This window comes from Bos grunniens, chromosome 26 (assembly GCF_055505025.1).
Source record: "Bos grunniens cultivar Pamir isolate PY7600 chromosome 26, Bosgru_T2T1.0, whole genome shotgun sequence".
Lineage (NCBI taxonomy): Eukaryota > Metazoa > Chordata > Mammalia > Artiodactyla > Bovidae > Bos > Bos grunniens.
In genome coordinates, this window is record NC_141190.1 from 8,814,025 (window position 1) to 8,840,104 (window position 26,080).

Here is a 26,080-nt window from a genome sequence, read left to right on the forward strand (position 1 = left end):
TGAAGTGACTTAGCAGCGGCAGTAATGCGTATGACATCTTAATTCCTACAATGATCTGTGATTCTTGAAGCACATGCACACTGTTAATTCTACACTGCAGATGCATGCTGTTCACCAAACCATGTGAATGATCTTGGAGCATCCAACTGGAAACAACAATTTTCAGAGCAGTACATTTGAGACCACACAGAATCGCAGTTTTCTGTTCACTGGGATGATGGAAGGACAGCTAACTCTCAAAGTTCCTTTTAAAACCAATTACAATTAATAGATAAATATTTGCTGTGCATTTGGCATTGGACTAAGTTCTTTCCACAACTTCTCTCCTTTGAGTTTCATAGGAAGTCTGAGGCAGGTGTTACCATCTCCAGATGTGAAAATAGAGACTCAGAGATTAGAAGACTTGTCTGAGGGGAGGCAGATACTGAGGGGTTAGTTGAGATTATAACCCAAGAGAATGGACTGCTAACATCATGCTGTTAAACATTAAACTCTACCAAGTCCTAATCCAATATGGTTGTGGTGAAGATCCATTAGAAGTGCTTTGGAAATACAAAGTGCATTTGAAATGTAAGTTTTCATTTTGTATAAACCACAATGAGCACAAATTAGGAATCAGGCCCATTAAAGAGCAGCTTCGGTTATGTTTGAAAAGTTAATGTTCTCTTCCTAACCATCTCAACATTAATTTCAGCTTCCTTTTACCATTTGAAAATGATTAATGAAAATAATTAACATTTTATTATTCCATTTCTGCTATCCTTAACCCCAAAGTTATTCTAATATTTTAGAAAATCAGAAAAAAGTCCCCTCTTTATATCCAATACTGTTTTATATCTGAGCCACCTCCCCTGGTGGCTCAGATGGTAAAGAATCTGCCTGTAATGCAGGAAACCCAGGTTTGATCCCTGGGTTGGGAAGATCCCCTGGAGAAGGGAATAGCTATCCACTCCTGTATTCTTGCCTGGAGTATTCCATGGACAGAGGAGCCTGGTGGGCCACAGTCCATGGAATCACAAAGAGTCAGACATTACTGAGCAACTAATACTTAATGTTTTCCTGCTTGGATGTAGAAAAGCTAGATTTGCTAAATTAGCCAGATCTAGTTTTATAGGAAAAAAATTCAAGACGCTGCCCAAATTGCCGTAATACTTCTCAGATACTTTGTGAACCTGAAGAATTCAGTATACCAGTTAGTCATAACAAGTGGTACACTGAATGAAAATGAGGGAAAATATGATTATGCCATAATAATCTGGGATGTGTATGTGTATGTGTATATATGCGTTTTACCTTTGCTTCCCCCAGAATATCTCCTACCTTTCGAAATGATCTTTTTTTCAAAACTTAGTAAAATTAACTCAAGAAAATAGGTAATATTATAATCATTAAGAGAGACTGTATAATAACTTCCTCTCTAGAAGGTATCTAAGAGCTTAGTGGAGATTTTTCTGTGGGAATTATTTTCTCTAAAGAAAACTGGACACAGGACATTAAATAGATTAAAATCTAATGAGCAGAAATTTCCAATATCAAGAAAGGAAAACACCAGGTTGCCAACTGGATTTCCTTTTCTAAAACTGTTCTTTTATTTAAAAAAAATAATATTTGCTTTTGCTTTGGGGTTGAACTAAGTAATATTGCTTTAAAAAAGCAATATGATTTTTGCAAACTAAAATTTCAAGAACATTTATTTCAATATAGGAATGCTAATCAAAAGGACCAAGGATTATAAAGTGGAAGGTACACCATTCATGCTTAAAGGACAGGGCCAGTGCGGCTTCCCATTGGCTGATATGATTTTTAGATTAGTCTACACTTTAGATAAATTCTCAAGACTTCATTTAATCCTACAATTACGCGATACTGAAAATACCATTCAGATATGTCAGGAGAACCTAATGCAATTTTCTCAAGCACAAACCAAAGAAGGGTGCGTGTGCATGTGTGTGTGCGCGTGTGCATGTGTGTGTGTTTGTATGCACATGCACGCATGTGTGCATGTATGTGCAAGTGTGTGTTTTAAGCAGTTCAACACTAGATGGCTCTAGTTACAAAACCAATAACTTGTCAGAAGTCTACAGTCCTGGAATATGGCATTTAAAGAACAGATGGGTTCTAATCCACTGAATCAAATTCGACTGTCTTCTAAAGTCTTGCACGCCTTAATAGCATCAGGCTTCTAGGCCTGACATGTTCTAAATCTCTAAAAGAGCAGGCTTAAAATCCTGGAAGACCATGTATTTCATAGATTAAAACAAGAAGCTGCACTGACATAACCTCAAGTGTGTAATTTCATCTGCTCTGTAATCATTCTACTCTTCTATTTTCAAATCATTTTCACATATACTTTGACCCTCTCAATAATCAGTGAGGTAGATAAGGGAGGTAGAGGTTTGCCTCGTTAAAGGCAGGGACGCAGGCTCAGACAAGGGGCAGGAACCTGCTCAGGGTCAAGTAGCTCATGAGTGATAGCATCAGGCCTGGATTCCTCAGGCACCAGCTCCGTGCTTAAAGCTCTTTCTACATCATAGACAAGAAAAGACAATTAAGCTTGTGCCCTAGGTAATGTGACCAACATGGCTCTTACATTATCTAGAATGCTCCCTTCCAGGGAATTAAGTAACTCCACCAACCTATCAGACATCCAAGATAAATTTTGCATTCCTAAGAAATGGAGAACATTTGTATTAAGGTAGGAGAGGGAAAATTATGAGTGGGACTAAAGCTTCTTACACTTGGTAACCTTTGGCTTTGAAGTGAAGTGAAGTCGCTCAGTCGTGTCCGACTCTTTGCGACCCCATGGACACTAACCCACCAGGCTCCGCCATCCATGGGATTTTTCCAGGCAAGAATACTGGAGTGGGCTGCCATTTCCTTCTCCAGGGGATCTTCCCAACCCAGGGATTGGACCTGGGTTTCCTGCATTGCAGACAGACGCTTTTTACCATCTAAGCCAATTGTATCTTAAATTTTTTAAAACTTTCGTTTTACCTAAGTCAGCAATTATCAGCAAATTTTGCATAAGTATGCCAGCTCTGCTAGGTGGCAAAGTTATCTGATATTAAAGGCAACATTATTTAAAATCCACAAGCCAGAGAGCAAATGATGGACGACAGCTCCTATTTAATAAGCAGTTCTATGGACCTGATGGCTACAGTCCACTTCACAAAGCTTTTACTCTTATTCCATTCTTTCTTGCTTCAGTGCCACTGTCCTAATCTTTACCACCATGAAGTCTATTAGATGCTTTTCCTCCCTCAAATCCAAATGACTAACTCTTATTTAAATACATACATGAATCAAACAATTCTAAGAGAAGCAGATTTTTATTTTAAAAAGGATAAACTAATATAATATCATATATCAGTTATATATGACCTGACTCATTGGAAAAGACTCTAATGCTGGGAGAGATTGAAGGCAAAAGGAGATCACCAACTCACTGGACATGAATTTGAGTAAGCTCTGGCAGATTATGGAGGAGAACAGAGCCTGGCGCACTGCGGTCCATGGGGTTGCAAAGAATCGGACAGGACTTAACGACTGAACAGCAGGAACCTATCAATTATACCTCAATTTTTTTTTAATAAAAAAGAGATAGGTAGACAGTATCATCTCATGACAATTTTTTTCTCAACTCTATACCCGAAATATACACAAATAGAGAATGTGATTCATCTTAGAACTCTTCACTGACTTTCCCTTGCTGGAAATCTGTACCACCACATACACCGCCCTTAAGGGGCCACTTTCCCCACTACCTCCCTCTCACTCCTCACAACTGGCTTTCTACCAGTTATTTGAATGTGCCACCCTCAGGGCATTCAGTTCAGTTCAGTTCAGTTCAGTTCAGTTCAGTTGCTCAGTCGTGTCCGACTCTTTGCAACCCCATGAATCGCAGCACGCCAGGCCTCCCTGTCCATCACCAACTCCCGGAGTTCACCCAGACTCACATCGATCGAGTCAGTGATGCCATCCAGCCATCTCATCTGCTGTCGTCCCCTTCGCCTCCTGCCCCCTATCCCTCCCAGCATCAGAGCCTTTTCCAATGAGTCAACTCTTCGCATGAGGTGGCCAAAGTACTGGTGTTTCAGCTTTAGCATCATTCCTTCCAAAGAAATCCCAGGGCTGATCCCCTTGAGAATGGACTGGTTGGATCTCCTTGCAGTCCAAGGGTCTCTCAGGAGTCTTCTCCAACAACACAGTTCAAAAGCATCAATTCTTCGGCGCTCAGCCTTCATCACAGCCCAACTCTCACATCCATACGTGATCACAGGAAAAACCATAGCCTTGACTAGACAGACCTTTGTTGGCAAAATAATGTCTCTGCTTTTGAATATGCTATCTAGGTTGGTCATAACTTTCCTTCCAAGGAGTAAGTGTCTTTTAATTTCACGGCTGCAGTCACCATCTGCAGTGATTTTGGAGCCCAGAAAAATAAAGTCTGACACTGTTTCCACTGTTTCCCCATCTATTTCCCATGAAGTGGTGGGACCGGACGTCATGATCTTCATTTTCTGAATGTTGAGCTTTAAGCCAACTTTTTCACTCTCCTCTTTCACTTTCATCAAGAGGCTTTTTAGTTCCTCTTCACTTTCTGCCATAAGGGTGGTGTCATCTGCATATCTTTGGCTATTGATATTTCTCCCGGCAATCTTGATTCCAGTTTGTGTTTCTTTCAGTCCAGCGTTTCTCATGATGTACTCTGCATATAAGTTAAATAAGCAGGGGGACAATGTACAGCCTTGACGTACTCCTTTCCCGATTTGGAACCAGTCTGTTGTTCCATGTCCAGTTCTAACTGTTGCTTCCTACCTACATATAGATTTCTCAAGAGGCAGGTCAGGTGCTCTAGTATTCCTATCTCTTTCAGAATTTTCCACAGTTTATTGTGATCCACACAGTCAAAGGCTTTGGCATAGTCAATAAAGCAGAAATAGATGTTTTTCTGGAACTCTCTTGCTTTTGCCATGATCCAGCGGATGTTGGCAATTTGATCTCTGGTTCCTCTGCCTTTTCTAAAACCAGCTTGAACATCAGGAAGTTCACGGTTCACATATTGCTGAAGCCTGGCTTGGAGTATTTTGAGCAATATTTTACCAGCGTGTGAGATGAGTGCAATTGTGCGGTAGTTTAAGCATTCTTTGGCATTGCCTTTCTTTGGGATTGGAATGAAAACCGACCTTTTCCAGTCCTGTGGCCACTGCTGAGTTTTCCAAATTTGCTGGCATATTGAGTGCAGCACTTCCACAGCATCATCTTTCAGGATTTGAAATAGCTCAACTGGAATTCCATCACCTCCACTAGCTTTGTTCATAGTGATGCTTTCTAAGGCCCACTTGACTTCACATTCCAGGATGTCTGGCTCTAGGTCAGTGATTGCACCATCGTGATTATCTGGGTCGTGAAGATCTTTTTTGTACAGTTCTTCTGTGTATTCTTGCCATCTCTTCTTAATATCTTCTGCTTCTGTTAGGTCCATACCATTTCTGTCCTTTATCGAGCCCATCTTTGCATGAAATGTTCCCTTGGTATCTCTATTTTCTTGAAGAGATCCCTAGTCTTTCCCATTCTGTTGTTTTCCTCTATTTCTTTGCATTGATCACTGAAGAAGGCTTTCTTATCTCTTCTTGCTATTCTTTGGAACTCTGTATTCAGATGCTTATATCTTTCCTTTTCTCCTTTGCTTTTTGCTTCTCTTCTTTTCACAGCTATTTGTAAGGCCTCCCCAGACAGCCATTTTCCTTTTTTGCGTTTCTTTTCCACAGGGATGGTCTTGATCCCTGTCTCCTGTACAATGTCACGAACCTCATTCCGTAGTTCATCAGGCATAGCACGTGCTATTTCCTTGTACTAGAATGCCCATCCTCCACTCACACATGCCTTGGGTCTCAGTTTAAACAGTTGCTGTTCTGAAAGGCTTTCCTCACTCCCACCCAGTCCCACACTAGGTTAGGTTTCTGTGTTGGTGGTGTTGCTTCTGTTTCTTTTTAAAATGATTATTAACAAGTGATAGCAATGAATATCCATCATCTCATATAGGTACAAAATTGAATGGAAAATTTTCTTGTGATGACAACTCTTAGGGTTCACCCTCTTAACATACAGTAGTGTTCATTGTATTTATCACGTTGTACATTACATCCCTAGTACTTTTATAACTGAAAGTTTGCACCTTTTGACTGCCTTTATCCCATTTCCTCATGCCCGCCTCTGGTAACCACAAATCTGATCTCTTTTTCTAGGAATGTGTTTGTTTTTTAGGTATCATTGCAGATCCCCGTGTTTTGTTCTGTTTAGCACCCTGTACTTCTTTTTCATGATACTTATGACTCAGTCAGTCACTGGGGGGTAGATTTGCTCAGTGCATATACCCTGTATCTGGTTTGTTAACCACTGAATACCTAAAGACTAACACAGCATTCTGCAAGCTTTTCAAACTGTGCTTCACAATACAAAAAAATAAAATTTATATCAAAAACAACACACACACATATATATAACTGAAACAAAAGTTTCAAGAACACTACATACCCTTTCTAGATGCAATTCACTTTGTATTTTCTATTATATTCTGGCTTGAATATGTTGCATACGACTCAGTATCCTGATTTTACAGTCTACTAATAAATTCAACCCTCATTTTAAAAAATTACTCATCTAATCTACTGGGACTACCTTGGATAAAGTAGAAAAAGACCAACATTCTATGCTTAATATATAAAAAACTACATATATGGATCATAAAAAGTAGAGATGGTATGATATGTCTTAAGAATAATTAGCCTTATCATTATTATCATTAGTATTTTATATTCTACTAAGGCTGGAAAAGAAGTTTATTTTTAAAAATTTACAAGTTTAAATGTAAAAAAATAATAACTCGACACGTTAGTCAATGAATCCTACACTAGCCATGGAAATCAATTAACTAGTATCAGTGTGCTCATACATGCCCTTTTATAGCAGTTTTATGGTATTCTGAAAATTGTACTTGTAATAAAATGTGAGAAACTAAATAAATAAATGTCCATCTATGCTTGGCAAATTGTAGGTCTTTAGGTAATTGAAGAATAAACAAATCAAAAATATTTACCAATCACTATTTATTTTATTTGTTTATCTAATTTTATTTTATTTTTTAACTTTACAACATTGTATTGGTTTTGCCATATAGCAAAATGAATCCGCCACAGGTATACATGTGTTCCCTATCCTGAACCCTCCTCCCTCCCCATACCATCCCTCTGGGTCGTCCCAGTGCACCAGCCCCAAGCATCCAGTATCGTGCATCGAACCTGGACTGGCGACTCATTTCATATATGATATTGTACATGTTTCAATGCCATTCTCCCAAATCATCCCACCCTCTCCCTCTCCCACAGAGTCCAAAAGACTGTTCTATACATCAGTGTCTCTTTTGCTGTCTCGTATACCAGTCACTATTTAAACCGAATTTGTTTGTTTATATTGTATAACATTTTGATCATTGCTTTATCTCTCCTAGGATAAGGAGGCCCCAGGAAGGCTAACCTAGGTTTATTTTTACATAATGAAAGCAAGCCTTGCCATTCAAGGAACTTCATTCCCCAAGATTAGACAGATGAGATCAAGGTCATCTATTTGATCTCATTCTGATCAGTTGGTTTTTCTTTGTCCCAAGGCCACAGAGAATGCCAGGACCCCTCAAATAGGAAACTGATACATTTTTAAATAATTAGTTAATGTAATGCCTTCTTTTACTGTCATATTTTGCTACTCCATGAGATACCTCAAACCTCTGGCTTTCTTTTCATCATCTCCACTCCTTACCATCCAGGCACCAACCATACCAAGCGACCAACAAATCCTCCCAGGCCGACCATCTCACAGTAGTGACAGTTCTCTGCAGCACCAGGTGAATCCAGGGTAAGATTTCCCCACACGTTGGGAAATCATACACACCCAGACTGAGCCTTCACTACGAAAACCAAAAAACCTGCCTGGTGAGGGGCGTCCACTCCCGAGGAGGTTGTGGAGAGATGCAGTACTTAGAGAGCTGTCAGCTGGGAGGGGCCTGATGCCTCCCTCAGGATTCATTCCAATGTCACAATTCCAGGGCAAAGCAACAGTTCCGGGAGTGTTTTTGCTTAACTTTGTCAGGCATTGCTCTGGGAAAAGTCTAGGAATATCTAGACTTCCTTGTGTTTGAGAGCTGAAAACTGTGGGCAGAACTAGCATTCCAACAGTACGCTTTATATTACCAGATGTCATTATGGAATGACTGACTGTAAAATAAAATAAAACACAGAATGAACAAGCACTTCTGTTAGTAGTTGCTTCCTAGAAAAGCAGACTCCTCTTATTAGAACTGAAGCTAAGCATGTCCTCTAATTTCAGTGTTGGGGCCTGTGGTTTATAAACCCTTACAATTTACTCAAAATTAGGAGGGTCTTTATTTTTTTCAGTGGGCTTTATGACTCTTAGAAATTTCCTCCATAGACTGGAGCTCTTATCAGAGAATTGAGAATGTTGAGTTTATATCTTTGGAAATACATTTGCCTGTTCTTTAATAAACACAGTTGCCACTGAGATTGCAAGCAACGAACAGCCTTGGCTCTCAAATTACCTCAGTACATGGCTGATTACATGGCTCTCTTCAAATCTGAATGAGCAGCTTATATAAAAAGAAGCCTGCTTTCCCCAACATGATCTGACAGTATTTATTTGGTTATGTAAATACCTTATGTGTTCTATTTTTCTAAGCCTGCATTTATCTGCATACTTGACCTAAAACTCCACACTTTATTCCATGTAATACAATGATATAAGGAGTGTGAAACATTCTCTTAAATTACCATAGGCTTAATATCATTTTGGCATAGCAGAAAACAAGGGACTTAATATAAAAGAAAGCTTACTTATCCAAATTGCAGTGAGTTCTACTTTTTAAAATATATGTCACTTAAAACACATCAAAATAATATTCACCTCAATGATTTTTAATACAAAATTCATGTTAATATGGTAAAGAAATGACAACAGTAATTTTGTAGATTCTGCTTGGGTTGTAGTGACCCAATTATCTGGTCAAAGGGCTGCATGGATGCAAGAGACAGGGTGAGTTAAAGTTTAACTCCCAGGAATTGTAAACCAAACCTAAAGCCACTGAACCTTTGGAGTTTGATATGATGATTAGAGCATAACCAGAGTGACACGTTGAATTCGCCATAATCAAGGAAACCTTTTCCGGGTGGGAATCTCTGAAATCACTCAGGTATGGTTCATGTGTTTTGATTTTTCTATTTCAACTCTGTGAAACTGTGCCATGTGGATCAGTGGGAATGCAGTGAAACAGCTTTTACGCGCTTCCACAAGAGAGCTGAATTCAGGGATATTTCTAGTTTGCTTTTATACTGATAAAGCCATCTGAAAACAAAAGAAAATATTAGAATGATCATATAATCTCAAAATGAGACAACAGCCCGCTTTTGTTCTTTGAGTTAATCAATTTCTGAGGGTAAAAAAATCATGTAGATTTATCACATCAGGTTCAAGAGTCAGGCTAATGTTTCTGAGAAATGTATTTAGCAATAGCCAGACAGCCGGGAGTGTTGTGGTTGACTGTCTGTTCTGGTCCTCGGATCCGGGGAAGCATAAAAGTGTAATTAACAAGAGAAATGGTATTAACAGCAATGACAGATTCTGCGTTCTCTGTGGGGGTCATAATTTCTACCATACTTTAGATTTCACATATTCATTTATCTCCCTTCCTTTCCTCCTTTATCCTGCACCACCACCAAAAACATAAGAAAACGAAACAAAAGCAGTCATGGAAAATTTTTGGTCTTGAGTGTATTAAATCTCTACCTTCAGATGGCTTAATTATTAGATCTTTTCCTTTCAGGATGGTTTGGGCAGCTGTGCTGCAGTGGATATATTTCACGTGACCATTTTGTTCACTCCGAAAAGATGATTCACAATCAGACTATGATGGTATTCTATCTAAAAAAGGAAATCAATCAGGGCACTTACCAGGAATATCCCATTCCTCCCAGAAATCTCTTAAATATTCTAATTGAAATAGTTTTGTTCTATAATTGTCAGAGTAAGTTCCAGGGAGAATGGTAAAGAAGCGTATTCCAAGTCAAATGCATTTTTTGGACTGTTCACCTGGGTACTGTGTGTCTTTAAGAAGATGACTAACATAGCATTATTTTGCATTGGGCAGGATTCGTGTTTTGTAAAACATGCATTGGCAAATTTAACTCTTGCTATAATTTAGGAGCATCAAAGATGTGGTAGTCTGGCCTGAAAAATTCTTTATTATATGTGCTGAGATGCATACAACAGAGCATAGGTTAAGAAATAAAAGTGAAATCACTTATTTTAAAGCACTGAAGCATTCCTCTGCTAAATATAGGTAATAAACAAATGACTTACAGGTTCATTTTTAAGGACCATATTTTCTGGAATAGTATGGGTACTCTCCATTTGAGAAAATTCTCACATTTTACTGTTTCAGTTTATTATTTATCAAATGTAAGGGAAGGGGAAAGATGGTTGTCCAAAAAAAAAAGAAAGAAAGAAATTAGTTATCATGGACAAACCTAAAGTAACATAGTGGATATGAAAACACTGAATATTTAGTTATTATGCTCACCTGGGCTAATACCAAGTTGGTTTTGTGTCATTTCAAATGTAACCTTCCCTACACTGTATTCAGTGGATGTTAATACATGTGGCTTCCAAAGGGGGACTGTGTTGTTAAGTAAGTTGAGGAAATGGCAATTAGACAATTAAAGCAGGTCTTGTTACTACATGAGTATTTTGAGTAATAATAATGATAACAGACATTTATTAAGCATATGGCCAAGTGCACGTCTAAGTACTTTTCATGCGTTTATCTCAAGCTATTCTTAGAATAGCCATATATGTTAGATACTACTATAACATTTTACAACTGAGGCATGAATAAGTTACCAAATGGGCTGAACATCACCCAGTTAGGAGGTGGCAGAGCTAAGCGCCCCAATCAGGTGTTCTGACTCCAGAGCCCAAGCATAAAACCATGAGACTGTCCTCACAAGAAGATTTATTCTATGTATAAATAGCTTCCTTGGTGGCTCAATGGTAAAGAACATGCCTACCAATGCAGGAAACGTGGGTTCAATCCCTGGGTTGGGAAGATCCCCTAGAGAAGGAAATGGCAACCCACATCAGTACTCTTGCCTGGGAAATCCCATGGACAGAGGAGCCTGGTGGGCTACCATTCACAGGGTCACACAGAATAGGACATGACTGAATAACTAAACAGCAACAAAAAAATATGTTCATTCATTGTGATTATCTAGGAGAGTAGGCAATGTTTTGTTTCCTAAGCTTAGTTTACAAGAGTGCATCTTCTTTTGGTGACATTATCTCAGAAATGGTACTCCTCAGAACACGAATGAAGACACAACAAATCATTTTTATAGTCCATGTCCAGCATCCATAGCAACCAGAACTGACTGAAACCATCACTATTTCAATCATCATGGTCAAAACTCTAAGGCAATTTAGAGTCTAACCATCTTCCGTCAAACAGGAGCATGTTTATCTTAGAGATTTTTCAAATTAATTATAGATAGAACACTGGACTTTTCTCCTGACAGAGCTAGGCTGGAATGCCTGTTCCCAAATTCCTTAGGTTTGTGACCTTAGGCATGATATTCAACTCTGAATCTCAGATTCTTCAAATGTAAAAGTGAAGTGAAAGTTGCTCAGTCACGTCTGACTCTTTGCGACCCCATGGACTGTCGCCTGCCAGGCCCCTCTGTCGGTGGGATTCTCTAGGCAAGAATACTGGAGTGGGTTGCCATTCCCTTCTCCAGGGGATCTTCCCAACCCAGGGATTGAACCCAGGTCTCCCATATTGCAGGCGGATTTTTTTACCATCTGAGCCACCAGGGAAGCCCCTTCAAATATAAAATGGGGGTTAAATCTGTCCTGCAGAATTTAGTAAAGATCACAGGAGGTGACAAAGCAAAACTAATTAAGCATAGTCCTTGGCAATGTGAATTTAAAAATTCAGCAAAACTCTCTTCCCTGTCCATTTCCCTATTGGTATAAACCTCCAATAATTTCCTAAAACTTTCCAGAGTTTCTTAAAACTTTCCAAACTTCCCCATTAGTTCCTCTTTGTCAAAACAATGCTGCTGCTGCTGCTGCTGCTGCTGCTGCTGCTGCTGCTAAGTCGCTTCAGTCATGTCCGACTCTGTGCGACCCCATAGACGGCAGCCCACCAGGCTCCCCCGTCCCTGGGATTCTCCAGGCAAGAACACTGGAGTGGTTTGCCATTTCCTTCTCTAATGCATGAAAGTGAAAAGTGAAAGTGAAGTCGCTCAGTTGTGTCTGACTCTTAGCGACCCCATGGACTGCAGCCCACCAGGCTCCTCCGTCCGTGGGATTTTCCAGGCAAGAGCACTGGAGTGGGGTGCCATTGCCTTCTCCCCAAAACAATGCTAATATATTTTAAATCAAACACTGTACATAAACAATGAAGTTTTGATGAGTCACAAAGAGAAATCCTATTTGTTCAGAAAATAAGAGAGTTTATCATTTTCTTTTATTCCAAAAAACAAGCATCCTATACCATTTTTATTTTAGAGAATGTTTCTCAAGAAGACTCTTAGTTAAGAATCCAAAGCCTTTTCCACTGAAACCCACAGGACATCTTGTCACAGTGTGTGTTCGTTTCATCATTCAGCCAGTTGATGTTACAAATCTGTTTCAATAACTGTCTTTTAAAATGCTGTCATCCCTCGGGACACTGGGTACTACGCTGGGTACTATTGCACAATGGTTTTCATTACCTTCTGTGTCTCTAAATGACTCAATAAGTTCAAACAAGATGGTATTGATCCACAGAGGATAAACACCATTTTATCTTATTCATGGAAACAGTAACCAGGCTCCTCTAAAGTGCAGTCCTCACAGTCCAAACTCCCCCCAGGGAAAGCACCTGGAAAAGGAGCAGCAGGACTGCAGTGACCTTCTATACAGAAATCTAAGGCCCATCTGCTTCTTGGCCTGATAAGGTAAAATCCAGGCAGTAATTAACAAATATTTACTGCTGATTCAATCAGCAGTTTTTCATTTTATCCCATTAAACCTTATCCAACTAGGTGGTCAGCTTTAAAAACTATTTTACATTTTTAATTTAATACATTGACATTTTGTGGTGAATAGTTTGGATGGATCCAAATCCAAAATTAAAACATTTCCCTTTATAAAAATGGCTGTCTTGACTAAAATATGCTGGTTTCTTAAGCTAGAGAGCTTTAAGAATTTTATTTTCTTTTAAAGATGTATAAACTAAGCTTGTTTTTTTTTTCCCCCTTATTCAGATATATATGTGGAATTTTATATTTGTAGGTGTTAACAATCGTATGGAAAATATTTTCCAGATTCATCCCTGCTAATATTAAGAGGAAAGTAAGAAGAAGAATTAAGATAACTCCCTCTAGTTTGCAAGATTATATACAGGGTTCTGCTACAGTCAATAGTATGGCTAAGGAGACATATGACATATGACAATTTGGCCACACGGAATGACTACGTGAGCAAAACAGTTTGCAATTCTATAAAAAACATTCCTTCCTTCAATGACATAATAATGTCTTTTATTCCTGGAGCAGTTAAAAAGCCACCAGTTTTTGGAATGCTGAATTGACTTAAGAATATGAGGTTTATTGATACATAGCAGAATTAACAACTATGCTACCTTATTTCTATAGACTATTCTAGCATGGAATACAGAAGAATTTAGATTTTTTAAAGAAACTTTCTTCACAGTCAACTTAGTAATCTTAGTTTCTTCAAGGTTATTGTCATTATTCATCATTGAATGATCTCTCACCTAGAGTCTATAAGCCCAGCTCTGTTTATGTAGCAATAATGCAGACTACGTTGGGAGCCTTCAACTGCTGTCCTGGGCATTTACTGATTTGTCTATGAATGAATTCAGAAGTGTGATGAAACTGTGAAGAGAAGGCATAAGGAACCCCATGGAAGGTGAGGGGAGAATCAGTTCCACGCAGGTCCCAGAAGAAAACAATCCTGGAAAGATTTAAACCAGTGCAGATGCCGCAACTAACATAGTGAAGGAAGCAAAGAAGGGACAAATCTGTAACATCTCCTGAAAAACTGATGGAAAAACTGGCAGGCTATTAGGTATACATGCAACTGATTTTCCTTCCTATTAACTCATCTTTAGTATAATTCTATCCAGCTTGTCTCTTAGGTTTATATTTAGTGCTAAGCTGGGGCCTTCTTCGTGAAGTGAATTGACTTGTTAGTCTAAAACCTCTGCTTACCTGCAGTGGAAGTCAGAAATCAGAATCTGATACCATGGAGGAGAAAACTGTGTTGGCACATACAAATGCTCACTTCATGAATCCTCTTTTCAATCTTCTGTCCTGAAGAACCCTAACACTGTCTCACAGCTTAAGCATTTACTACCAACCATTTGATACCCTATGATAACAAGGATGAGAGCAAGGATATTAATCACAGTTCTTATATCCTGACATAGCTTATGCCATATGCCAAACACACAGATGAACTCATTTAACCCTCTGGAATCCTCTGGAATGGATACCAATGCAATACCCACCTTTCAAACAAGAGGTGAGGTCTCAGAGACGAGGAAAACCTTGCCCAAGATCACCCAGTTAATCAGTGGTAGAAACAGGAGTGAACTCCAGCAGTCTGGCACAGGGATCTTGTAAAAAGAGTAAAAATGGAACACTGAGAAGCCTTGAGTCTTGGAGTGAGAAGAAAACTTTGAGGTCCTTTATTTAACAGAGAAAAAGCTAAGTGAGTGTCCCAAGGATAAAAGACACTTTTTATTAGAGTGAGAACCCATATGCAGGACTCCAGTCCTCAGGCAGGTCCTTTCCGTTGGACCACCACCCACTGGATAGCATTTCTAATTCGGCTGGATTCTCTATACACATTCTTAGAGAAAGAGTAATAAGACTTCCACGATTATGAGAAATATTCCCTCCATTCTGAGTCTTCCTCTCCCCACTCTGCTCAGATTCACAGATGACACAGCAGAGACTCAGTCAAAGGAGACCCATCTTGTGAATGAAGGGACAGTGAGGCCCAGATCACAGAGGAAATACGTGCAGGCACAGGCCAGGAATACAGTGGAGATATCTCTAGAAATATATAGTAATTGTCCTGAAGGACTTGGCTGCCTTACACTAGAATTCTCTTAGTGTCTGAAGAGGACATAGCACCTCGCACCTAGAGGGCACACCCTTCTCCCCAGGGAAAGAATAATTGGGTCTATGAATGCTAAGGGAATCCCATATTTAAACTGACCTAATTTGGAGCTTTAAATGGAGACCCAGATGCACCCAAATAGCAGTTCCACCAGCCTCAAGAGAGTTTTTCATTTAGCTTAAAAAGAATATATTTTCAGAAGTTCCTTTTTAAGATACAAATTAGTTGGGATATAGAGTGAGAGTGATCAGGGCACTTTGAGGTGTTAACATTCAGGAACACTGTAGCCTAAAACCATCAAGCATAGTTACCAGCCTGGTAAAGTGTTAGTCGCTCAGTTGTGTCCAACTCTTTGCAACCCTATGGACTGTAGCCCACCAGGCTCCTCTGTCCATGGGATTCTCCAGGCGAGAATACTGGAGTGAGTAGCCATTCCCTTCTCCAGAAGATCTTCCAGGGATTGAATGTGGGTCTCCTGCATTGGAGGCAGATCCTTTACCTAGTCTGAGCCACCAGGTAAGACTAAAGTCACCTAGTGTGGTCACCAGCCTGGTAAAGTCTTATGGAAAGAGGACTTAGGACAAGTCAGTTTCAATGGTGGGGAAGAGAAGATGTTGAGAAGATATGGCTCAGGGTGGAAGTGTCATGGCTAATCAGAGGACAAGGGATCTGAATGGTATTTGATTTTTGAGAAAGAATTTACTTATTAAACAATTTTGATTTATTATTAAAGTCATTTGAGCATCATGCCTACCACATACTAATTCCTCCATCTCTCCCTCATTTCAAAACAGTTATTTAATACAAGTGCATTTACTTACATTGGAATCAATCAGAGAATGCCATTATGTGGTCCCAGAGGAGAATAAAGATAAGAGAAAGTCTTATAATGTCTACAAACTCTCATTTTTATTTGCCTTTCAAAATAAGCCATAAAATCAAATATTTACTATAATAATAATAACTCAGTTTAATACTTCCAATAATAATAATTCAAGATTTCAAAGTATTCCCACAATTCTGATGAAAACAAGAAAGCTGATTCATGGTGCTGGCATGGCCAAGAGGAAGATGATTCCAATGTTAAAGCAGAGGGCTTCTGGACCCAGAAGGTCTGGGCTCAAATCCTAGCTTCACCACTTACTATCCTTGTGACTTTTAGCAAGGTAATTTCTCTGTGCTTGTTTCCTCTGCTGTAAAATCAGGGTTGCTTTGAGACTGGATCAGAAATTACACATGAAGTTCTCAACAATGCCAAGTAAGTGTACACAAACCTCAGTTATTACAGCTGTAATTCTCATCTCATTTCTGTGTTGATTACACAATGCTTTACCAAGATAATGGTTAGGAGAGAGAGAGGCTATGAAGTCAACATGTAGAAAGTGTTTTAGCGTGGAAGTCAGTGACTTAGAAATTATCTATCCCCATGACTGGCTTGCTTTGTAAATGGGGAGCGATTTTCTCCCTGACTCTGTGATATCTTTTCCAAGGCAGAGACGTTCTCTATCACAGGCAGGGCCTCTTAATAAAGTCAGGATAGAGTGATTTAAAGGGACATGGGTAATTACCAAGGGCAGAAGCCTAAAAATCTGATCTGAAATCACCCCAGAGAACAAACCTCTCAGGTTCTATTATTTTCATAGTTAATACAACAACAACAATTATCAAAGTATTCAAATGCACTTATAAAGGTGCAGATTGCTGAATGATGGTCATTAGCACAGCAAAAAAGCAAGCATGAGCTAATATAAACTGCCCCCAAATCAGTCCCCTGCACAGGCATGATAACAGACACTTGAAGAGGAAATTGTATGTGGAGGAGCTTTGGGGCATCAGCACTGCCATGGAAGGGATTGGTGTCAGTGTTCATTTTAAGGGAAGTGGCAAGCTGAAAGGGTGCCAGGAAGATTATAATGTTAATGTACTCACTGGGAATTGATTTACTGAGACTTTGTTGAGTTCACCATTCTTTTAGATGTTGCGTTGGATACAAAGATATATTGTACATTTGTCCCTAAAATCAAGGAACCCATGAAGGATTCTCCAGAGCTCCCACAGTAGCTCTGGGATAATTAATCACTCCCTTCTTCAAGGCCTCTTACTTTGTTTGAAATAAGTATTATTTACAAAATTAGGAGTTTCTGAAAGGCAAGAAAAGTATCCTATTTAATTTCCAAACCTAAAAGTGTTATATATATGCATAACAGCTGCATAATACTGTCTATTGAATAAAACAGCCACCTAATTGGGGAAGAAGGAGAAGAGGTTAGAAGAGGTAAAGGAAAACATTAGTGAGTGCCATGTACCAGGCTGTGCGCTCATCCAGTCACTTTGGATCACTATAACAACCCAACAAAGCAGGCATCATCATCCCACATTTTGAAATTAATAAACTGGGACATGGTTAAATAACTTAAACCAAGTTTGCAAAGTTCTTAAGGGATGGAACTCAACATCTGAACCCAAGTCAGTATGAATTTGTGATCCCATAGTTTTTTGTTCATGACTATGATACCCTTAGACTTATGAACCAATAATGAACAACATAGAGCAAAATATTGTATATTCTAAGATCATGTGGTGAAACTAGAAAGTTAAAGAGCACAATCTGGAATAGTCAGAGAGGTTATATAAAATTTCCATTCTGTTCAGCGAATATGTATGAAGTGACACTAAGAATGAGGCTAAAGGCTAAGAAGATGAGTGTATATCCTTGGGGAGTTTAGGGCCTTCCTTCTCTTCACGCTACATTTATTCCTCAACTATAGTTCTGCCCCCTTTTCCCCATCTGTCTCTAAACTAGTCTTTCTGCCTTTAAACTATCCTCAAGATAATGCATCAGGCTTTCCTCATGGTTCAGTGGGTAAAGAATCTGCCTGCAATGCAGGAGACACAGTCGATGTGGGTTTGATCCCTGGGTTAGCTTCCCTGGTGGCTCAGAGGTTAAAGCATCTGCCTGCAATGCGGGAGACCCGGGTTCAATCCCAGGGTCAGGAAGATCCCTTGGAGAAGGAAATGGCAACCCACTCCAGTATTCTTGCCTGGAGAATCCCATGGATGGAGGAGCCTGGTTGGCTACAGTCCACAGGGTCACAAAGAGTCGGACACAACTGAGTGACTTCACTTCACTCACTTAGGAAGATCCCCTAGAGGAGAAAATGGCAACCAACTCCAGTATTCTTGCCTGGAAAATTCCATGGACAGAGGAGCCTTCCAGGCCACAGTCCATGGGGTCACAAAGAGTTGAACACGACTGAGCAACAAGGCATGCATGCATGCAAGAAAACTCAAGAGTTCTCTTTCTAAAGTACACAGGGTCCTAGAATTCTTCCAAGGTGATCTCAGTGGCTTCATAATACAACAAGAACACTCTATTATGCCAATAGATACATTGATTTAATTCTTGCCTGCCTTACCAGCCTTATCTACTGTCACTCTCATTCTCTTCCCCTAATTCTACTTAGGCCCTCAGTTGATTAGATGAGGCATACTCACATTAGGAAGAGCAATCTGCTTTATTCAGTCTACAAATTCAAGCATTCATATCATCCAGAAACATCCTCAAAGACACACCTCAAGAAAACCCTCTCTAAATTGTACTCAACATTCTAATCATACTCAACTTCTCAACCATCCATAACATTTCACTTACATCCTGTCCCCTAGAGTTCCTTTCTCCTCTTCTCCCTTCACCTAACTCCTAGCCATCCTTCAATTGGCCTGAGTGAGGGAAGGTATATGCTGGAAATTAATATGGAGTACAACTTAATATAAAGTATTAGAGATGTTTGATAGGTAACAAAATAGGAAATTTGACATTAATTGATAGTTATACAAGGCCATTGGAATTATGTTAATAGAAGAGTAATATTAAAGAGATATTTAAGAAAATGAACCAGTGTTACACAGATGGCATTAAAGTTAGAAAAACTATGGGTTGAATTGTAACAGTGATCTAGATATTAGATAAGGGTTGCATAAATGAAAATTAATGGCCGTGGGAATTCAAAAGAAAGCTAAATATCAGAACGTGATGGCTGATTAGAAATAAGGAGACAACAATTTAATGAGGGAATTTTACACCAATACATGTAAGTTAGAATAAAATCAGAATTTATGTAAGCTGCTTTTTAAAGGGAAACATAAGGTTGTCCTTTACTGCAAGTGTCAGATTGCCTCAGGGTCACTGTAGTACAGAGCTTTAGATAGTTGATTTTGTAAGATTCTCTTCAGGATTGAATGTATCCCATTAGTCAGTGATGGGCAGCTTTGGTAAGAACTGAGTTTTCAACTTATTTTTTCCAAATTGGTCTGAGGATACCAGATGCAGCAAATGAGTTCAAAAGGACAATCTCAACAAAAATAAAAAGACACATGATAACACCAGATCTCACCAGCTAATCAGATTTCTGTAATCTGCCACACCAATAACTGGTCCCAGGACTATTGGGTAAGTATCTGCCTTTAAGCTGAGGGATGTCTACATTGTATGCTGATTACCACTTTACCAATTTCTAAGTCAACTTAGAAATTAAACATACATGCAAGGAAATTCGGGGCTTCCCTGGTAGTTCAGTTGGTAAATAGTTTGCCTGCAATGCAGGAGATCTTGGTCCAAGTCCTGGGTGTATGAATTGATCTGTGGTATTGGAGAAGACTCTTGAGGGTCACTTGGATTGCAAGGACATCCAACCAGTCAATCCTAAAGGAAATCAGTCAGTCCTGAATATTCATTGGAAGGACTGTTGAAGCTGAAGCTCCAATACTTTGGTCACCTGTTGTGAAGATCTGACTCATTGGAAAAGACCCTGGTGCTGGGAAAGATTAAAGGCAGGAGGAGAAGGGGACAACAGAGGATGAGATGGTTGGATGGCATCATCAATTCGATGACTATGAGTTTGAGCAAGCTCCAGAAGTTGGAGATGGACAGGAAAGCTTGGCATGCTGCAGTCCACGGGGTCTCAAAGAGTGACTGACTCTCACAAAGAGTTGGACGTGACTGAGCAACTGAACTAAACTGCAAGGAAATTCTACTCTTGTTAGGTTATGTGATTCTAGAATTTCTAAACTCTGCCAGTTCTCTTTCCCAGGGATCTTTGAGAAAGTCAGGCATAGGATCAGAGTTGAACATTATTATTGAGTGAGGGTAACATGATAGCCATCTGATGATGGCTGATACCCTGATGTTAAATGTACCAGGACAATAACAACACCAAAACCATGTATGTATATGTGTTAGCCAGAGTTCTCCAGGGAAACAGAACCAATATTCCAATTGGAATCTTAATTGGCTAATACATGTACATGATTTTAGTGTTGTCAGTGTTCTGGTATCTATAAGATATATATAAATCTGTTTATCTGTCAATAGATAAAGAGATTTATTATGAAGAACTGGCTCATCTCATTGTGGAGACACGTAAGTCCCAAGATCTGCAGCTGGCAATCTGGAGACCCAGGACAGCCAACATGTAATTCCTATCTGGAAGCCAGAGGCCTAGAGACCCAAGAAAAACCAACATTTCAGTTCAACTTTGAATGTAGGAAAAGACTGCTGTCCCAACTCAAGCACTCAGGCTGGGCAGAATTCCCTTTATTTAGCCTTTATTCTATTCAGGTCTTCAGTTGATTAGGTGAGGCCTACCCACATTAGAAGAGCAATCTGCTCTACTCAGTCTACAGATTCAAATATCTGTCTCATCCAGAAACATCCTCAAAGACACACCCAGAATAATGCTTGGCCAAATGTCTGGGTACTGTGTGACCCAGTCAAGTTGACACACAAAATTAACCATCAAAATATAACCTTAAGGGCATAGAAAGTACCTATGCTGTCTGGTCTTAAGAATCTCCATTTCCTCTCTATTACCCACTCCCTCCTTCAATACATGCACAGTTTCTGTCTGTCATTAAAATATTTCAATGTCTTTTTTGGATTAAAAAACTTAATCATCTTCAGTGGTGTCAAATACAGATCACTTATAAGGATCTCCAGTTCAGAGTTTCTGATATTCTTATCCAAGTTAAGCAGAGGCTGGAGGATTTGTAAGGGAATGGTGGTGTCAGAACCAGCTATGAAAGGAAACTTTCTGTGTGATGTTGTGCGGTCAACACTGGTCACCAGGAGTTTATTCACCCTTGTGTATATATACATATTCATAGCCACACATGTGTGCTTGTGCATTCCTATATATGTACAACCACACACAATCTGATGGTACAGGCATAAATTCATCTCAGCCAGGGAAAGTGTGAAAGTGAGGGTGGGGACTCCAGCACATGGAAAATGGGGAACAAGTACAAAGAAACCTAAGAAGTAAGAAGTCGCTGATGTATCTGGGAGACCTGATGGGCTTGAGCACAGAACAGCTCTAGAAAGGCACTGAAAGATAGTCAGCAAAGTAGAGTGAGGGCCAGATCATGGTGGATGTTGGATATCAGGCTAAGGGACTGGACTACTTCTTCATAGTTAGTGATGAGACCAATGAAGAATATTAGAAGGGATATTTTAGGAAGATCGATCTAGTAGTGGTAGACAGTAACTAGGGGTAGGAAGCAGTGAAATTTCTTTCTAGTTTGGCTAAGTCTAGTAATGAAAGACAGGGTGAAGGATGGCAGCAGGGGTAAGAAAAACAACAAGTATGGATACATATGTATAGTGAGCAAAAAAAAAATCAACATCCAGACTCCATGAGGAGCCTATCCTGGAGATTGTTCTGGATGAAGAGGCCTTAAGGACTTCAGCTGTAGGGATTCATAGACCTGCTAAGTTGCTTCACTGTTCTCTTGACGCAGCTACTTTTTACAACTGCTCCTCTCTCTTCGAAAAGCCATCCTGACTTTCTACCTGCTATCCATTGTCTACCTCACAGCCTTTTGCTTCCTCTCCATATATAGAGCCATGACCTAGAGTTTTATGCATACAGTGGTAATATGAATACCTTATTGGTTGGTCCTCATGGAAATGGATTTGGATACAAATCACCTATGCCAGACTCTAGGAAGAATGTGGGGGGTTTTGATATTTCAAGGATATTATTTCTAAATGCTGGCAATTATAAAAACATTTACTCATTGAAAGTAATGAGAATGTAGACAGGACAAATATTAAAGACAATTTTGAATTATTTTCTTTCTCCTGTAACCTAGTCTCTGCCTTTCTTTTATAGAATTGTCTAGTAATTTTTAAAAATGCGTATATCCCAACTATTTGGCAGGTGGAATAAATTACTCTCGTATTTCATTTTGTTTGACATTTAACAAATATAGACTAGAGTTTAATTCAGAAGTTCTAAACTTGGTTGCATATTATTACCTGAGGAGGCTTCAGACCATACCATTTTAGACTATCCTAAGTTCCATTCCAAACCAGTTGAATCATAATTCTTATAGAGGTGGTAAGGATGATTACCAAATACAGGTGAATATGCCATGAGGCTAGGTAGGGAATCTGTTCTTTCTCTATCAGTTCAGTTCAGTTCAGTCATTCAGTCGTGTCCGACTCTTTGCGACCCCATGAATCGCAGCATGCCAGGCCTCCCTGTCCATCACCAACTCCCGGAGTTCACTCAGACTCACGTCCATCAAGTCAGTGATGCCATCCAGCCATCTCATCCTCTGTCGTCCCCTTCTCCTCCTGCCACCAATTCCTCCCAGCATCAGAGTCTTTTCCAATGAGTCAACTCTTCGCATGAGGTGGCCAAAGTACTGGAGTTTCAGCTTTAGCATCATTCCTTCCAAAGAAATCCCAGGGCTGATCTCCTTCAGAATGGACTGGTTGGATCTCCTTGTAGTCCAAGGGACTCTCAGGAGTCTTCTCCAACACCACAGTTCAAAAGCATCAATTCTTCAGTGTTCAGCTTTCTTCACAGTCCAACTCTCACATCCATACATGACCACAGGAAAAACCATAGCCTTGACTAGACGAACCTTTGTTGGCAAAGTAACGTCTATGCTTTTGAATATGCTATCTAGGTTGGTCATAACTTTCCTTCCAAGGAGTAAGCGTCTTTTAATTTCATGGCTGCAGTCATCATCTGCAGTGATTTTGGAGCCCAAAAAATAAAGTCTGACACTGTTTCCACTGTTTCCCCATCTATTTCCCATGAAGTGGTGGGACCAGATGCCATGATCTTTGTTTTCTGAATGTTAAGCTATAGTTTCTGCTAAAATGCGGAACATTTGCAGTTAAATCTCAAAGTCCTAATTTGACAAGACACGCATAGGTTAACACTTCCTCTCCTGTCTTTCCTCATGTAATTTATAGTTTCAAGCTAAATTTCAGGGATTTAAAGACTCTTTGTTGATATTCAAAGGGTATTTGAAGCAAATAAATGATGAAATATCTTTTGAAGAAGATAAAATGTACCTCTGTAATACGCACTTAATGAGAATATGCTAAATGGCAGGTGTTTCTACTGGACCATAAATTTTGCGGTTTTAAACAGACTTTTAAAGTGAAGGCTGAGGGCCGAAGAATTGATGCTTTTGAACTGTGGTGTTGGAGAAGACTCTTGAGAGTCCCTTGGACTGCAAGGAGATCCAACCAGTCCATCTAAAGGAGATCAGCCCTGGGATTTCTTTGGAAGGAATGATGCTGAAGCTGAAACTCCAGTACTTTGGCCACCTCATGTGAAGAGTTGACTCATTGGAAAAGACTCTGATGCTGGGAGGAATTGGGGGGCAGGAGGAGAAGGGGTTGACAGAGGATGAGATGGCTGGATGGCATCACTGACTCGATGGACGTGAGTCTGAGTGAACTCCGGGAGTTGGTGATGGACAGGGAGGCCTGGCGTGCTTTGATTCATGGGGTCTCAAAGAGTCAGACATGACTGAGCGACTGAACTGAACTGAAAGAGAAAATAAAAATTTTGACTATTTGAAATGACTTTTTCCTCAAACGAAACAAGAAGGATTTCTAGATGTCAGGACTATTTTGCAGTAATCATGATCTGTGGGCCAGATGAATGTGCTTAACTTTCCCAAGAGTCTGGCTAGTCTTATCTTTCCAAAAGAGATTGTGTGTGATTCCTGATTTTTAATTATTAAAACAAAAGTTGAAGATACATGCCTTCTCATCACCCAAATGTTCATAATGCTCTAATTTAGTCCAGGTGTAAGTATACACACAAAGAAATGCACACAAACCACGATCCAACCATTTGTCTATTATATTTCTCATCACCCAAATGCTCATAATGCTCTACTTTAGTCCAGGTGTAAGTATATACACAAAGAAATGCACACAAACCACAATCCAATCATTTGTCTATTACATTTCTGCTGCTGCTTTTTTTTCTGATAAATTCTTAGTTGGTAGCCCCAACAGTATTTTTTCTCTGATACAGTTTTATTTTTCTCCATAGATATTTTTACTGTAGTGCAATTTTCCCGGTATCTTAGGATTTGCTATTTCAAGTTACTCTATTTAGGACTCGGAATGACTCCAAGTAGGATGGTGTATGGATTTAAACATCAACAAACAGTAATCAAAGTATCAGCTGGGCCTATACATCTTTGCAAAAATAGCCGTTTATTTAGAAATGGTGTCTGTCAGCATTGCTTCTCTACAACTGTTAATAACTTGTCTTAAAAATATGGTATACCTTCTAGATGCAATCAGCAACTTCTTTAGCCATTGGTGTCACCAAAGGAGCAGGAGAGAGAATAAAGTACAGGATTAAAGAGTGGAAGACAGCAAGAGAAAGGAAAAGGAAAACAGTAGTTAAATGGATGTTTAAAGGAGGAAGGAAAGGAGGGAGGAAGAGGGAGACAGAAAGAAGAAGAGAGAAGACCCTGTTACCAAAATAGTTGTGTTTGGTGCCTATTAGAAGTACTTGTGGCTTTGGTTACCCACCACTGCACTACTGCATCAGATACTTGGTCCATAGCTGACACCCTCCTCTCTGACTTCCTACAATCCAAAAAAGCTAAAGATCAAATGAGAAACAAATAATGCTTTAATTTAAATATAGGAATAGAAATTAACATGAAATTCCAGTCAGATCCTGTCAAATGATACATGACTTGGTCACATGTGAAGACTCCACACTTTGTCAAAGAGTAATGTTTTAGTGACATATGACCAAGTACGTAACAGAGGGCTGGTGAGGACCATGTGTCCATTCTGGATTATGTCCAGCAGGTGTTAGATTCTAAATGCATCCACCTGAACCATCAGACTGTCCATCCACAGCACTATGTAAAAATTAGAACAATAGCTCATTTCATTCAAGCAAAGAGACTAACTTACCATATTGCTTAAATGACCAATAACATCTGTCCCCGTGGAAGAGAACACAGACTCACAGTATCACCTTCATTAGTTATATCATGGTGTAGTTTTCACACTCTATGGGAGGCTAGTAGATATAATCTCCCTCTTCTCCCTGTCACAACTTGCCTAATATTTCTGAGATGTTGCTGATGTTTAGTTACTAAATCATGTCTGACTCTGCAACCCCATGGACTGCAGCACTCCAGGCTAGCCTGTCCTTCACTATCTCCTGGAGTTTGCTCAAAATCATGTTCACTGAGCCAATGATGCCATCCAATCATCTCATCCTCTGTCATCCCCTTATCCTCTTGCCCTCAATTTTTCCCAGCATCAGGGTCTTTTCCAATGAGTCAACTCTTCATATCATGTGGCCAAAGTAGGTGAGAAGTCAAATTTAGTAATTAAGCGCACAGATGCTAGGTCCAGGCTACTTAGATTCAAGTCAGAGTTGTGCTTAGTCCCTCAGTCGTGTCTGACTCTTTGCGACCCCATGAACTGTAGCTCGCCAAGCTCCTCTGTCCATGGTGATTCTCCAGGCAAGAATACTGG

The 26,080-nt window shown here is 39.6% G+C and overlaps 1 protein-coding gene across 5 annotated transcripts in view; it reads left to right on the plus strand.

The window, feature by feature from the left end:
* The first annotated feature begins 9,146 nt into the window (after positions 1-9,146).
* Positions 9,147-26,080, plus strand: part of A1CF (APOBEC1 complementation factor) — a 105,120-nt gene continuing 88,186 nt past the window's right edge. For 3 of the 5 annotated variants that reach the window (XM_086379165.1, XM_086379166.1, XM_086379167.1), the window contains exon 1: positions 9,147-9,259. The gene's annotated coding sequence lies outside the window, so the exon portion shown is untranslated. The remainder of the gene's footprint in view (positions 9,260-26,080) is intronic. The other 2 variants (XM_086379168.1, XM_086379169.1) reach the window with 2 other exon arrangements.